Here is a 2,500-nt window from a genome sequence, read left to right on the forward strand (position 1 = left end):
ACTGGCGTGGAACTGGTGAATGCTGGATGCTCCGTGTCCAGTGTACCGGTCTCGTATATTTGTACTGAGTAGAATTGTCACTGATTCGAAACTTTTATTGGGATTTATATATTTATAACCCAAATGAAATTATTCTGAGGAAAGGTGTAAAAGTTTCCATGTTCATGCCTGCAGTCCTCCAGAGATTCCTGTACTGGGGTTATAGTTCTAACATGCGCAAACATAGTCGCATTTTCTTGCGCCACAGCTACGTGCAGCTGCGGCCATCGCTAAATTCACTCCAGGATTCAGATTTTTTCTTTATCGAATATGATGAGCAAATTTGTGTATTTTGAAGATGGTTTTTGTTAACGTTTGCATGACTTTCTGCACTTCTCTCTAACGCTAAAGGCGGCACCCATTATAGAGCAGACTCTTCAGTGTGACTCAGCTCCGGGAGCCAGACGCCTTGGCCTTACTGAAGAGGAACTAATTCGGGCTCACGTTTCACTGCGGACTACCGACTGTGTTTGCGTTTCCAAATAAAAGCCACCAGACATTTACGATTAGTCGCTCATTTATTACAGCAATGCAAAGTGCTCCAGTATCTTAAAAAAGAGCTAGCTACCACGAAGACATGGGCTTGGCTCCTAGGTAGCACGCACACACACACACACACACACACACACACACACACACACACTGTTATACATACAGGCTGCACTGGCTCACAGGATTTGTCAAATTTTGAGTTCATTCTGGTACTGAGGCAACCGCAAATTATTTATTTATATAATTGCTTTAAATATGTTACACCGTGTAATATTCATTCTTGAGGTATTTTAAAAGATGTAGGACTGTACATGTGTAGATACACGAAGACGATCTTTGAGATCACACCATTAAAATTCTTTAAATATTTCCTCTTTTAATTCACGGCTGAATATTTACTCATTTATCATTTTTATTTGAATATCTGTTTGAATGTCTGTGAAATATTGTAAACAATGCTCCGCAGCGCAGGGACAATGACGTATTCACAGAAGCGTCCATCGTGTCTTTACTGCCTAATGCACTGCGTGAACTTGGGAACGAAGGAAAAGGGTTAAATAGTGCCCCCTGCTGGAGCTCCTGAGGTAACGCGAGGGTGATCGGAATTTCAAAGCTTTTCTTTGTTTCATTTTACAATTTCCATCAAAAAGAACTTTATTTGATGTGTATTTCGGCAGTTCCAAATACCCGACATTATAATGGGCTATGTGGGCTATGTGGGCCGCATGCCTGATATACGAAAATGCGTTTTTAAGTGGCCTTTTAATATTGTGGTAGTAAACATGCAAAATTATATTTACTGCACTGCAATGAAATGTATGAGAATCGATTTAGTTTTACGTAAGTGGAGTTTATAAACTCTTCAAGGTTTAAAAGAACATGAATGGACAGCTGCAGAGATTTTATCACCTCCAAAAAATAATTTTTATAAATGTACATACCGTTATATGAACCAAAATAAGTTATTAGATTTGAATGTTTTGTATTCTTTTCTACTAGCTGGGACCTTCACCTGAAATGTTACTATGTGTTGATAATCCATAAAGCCACCAACAGATGGCAGTCTTTCTCCAGACAGAGTACCACATGGACGTAATTATTTTACTTTTGTCAATATTATACCTGACAGCTGTTTTCTCCATTCAGTGGTATTTGAACCCCCTGACACCATATCAGGTTCAGTGTATTCTCTGTCACAGCTCAGTCTAATAGCTCACTTAAGAGAAACCAATATGAGGCAAATATGTACTGTGAGTTCAACACATGTAAAAGTGCTTAAGTACTTTCCTAAATGTGTGCCCTCTTCACTAAGTACGGAGGTGTTTAGTTAGTACAGTGTAATCCAATAAAGCTTTGACACAGGGCTTGGACCACTGGGTATTAAAAGTCCCTGAATGTGTGCACGTCGCTGCTCCGTACAGGCTGTCATTGTTCTGCTGGAGTCCATGTGTGGGCAGCAGGGCAGAGTGTGAACTGGCTGGATTGGTCTGTTAAACAGCCCATGTGTTCCCCAGGTGTGCAGAGGGACAAGTGAGTGTTGGTCTCTCAGGCTCCTGCTACCACACAGACGTTGATCTTGGCACAACCCGGGAACTCCAGGGAAGCTGTGATGCTCTCCCAGTGTAAGCACTGCTGAGGGCTGAGAGGGAGAGTCATGGTTAAAACACAAGCTGTTGTGCTTTCCCCTCTGGACCGGGAGAGTGTGGTGTGTAGCGTGCGACACTGTGCTGTATCGTCTGGACCGTGTGTGGTGTGTGTACCATCTGTATGCGCTGTATCGTCTGGACCGTGTGTGGTGTGTGTACCATCTGTATGCGCTGTATGTGTCTGGACCGTGTGTGGTGTGTGTACCATCTGTATGCGCTGTATGTGTCTGGACCGTGTGTGGTGTGTGTACCATCTCTATGCGCTGTATGTGTCTGGACCGTGTGTGGTGTGTGTACCATCTCTATGCGCTGTATTCTCTGGA

This window comes from Electrophorus electricus, chromosome 1, assembly GCF_041902795.1.
Source record: "Electrophorus electricus isolate QZ-2024a chromosome 1, ASM4190279v1, whole genome shotgun sequence".
NCBI classification, from domain to species: Eukaryota; Metazoa; Chordata; class Actinopteri; order Gymnotiformes; family Gymnotidae; genus Electrophorus; species Electrophorus electricus.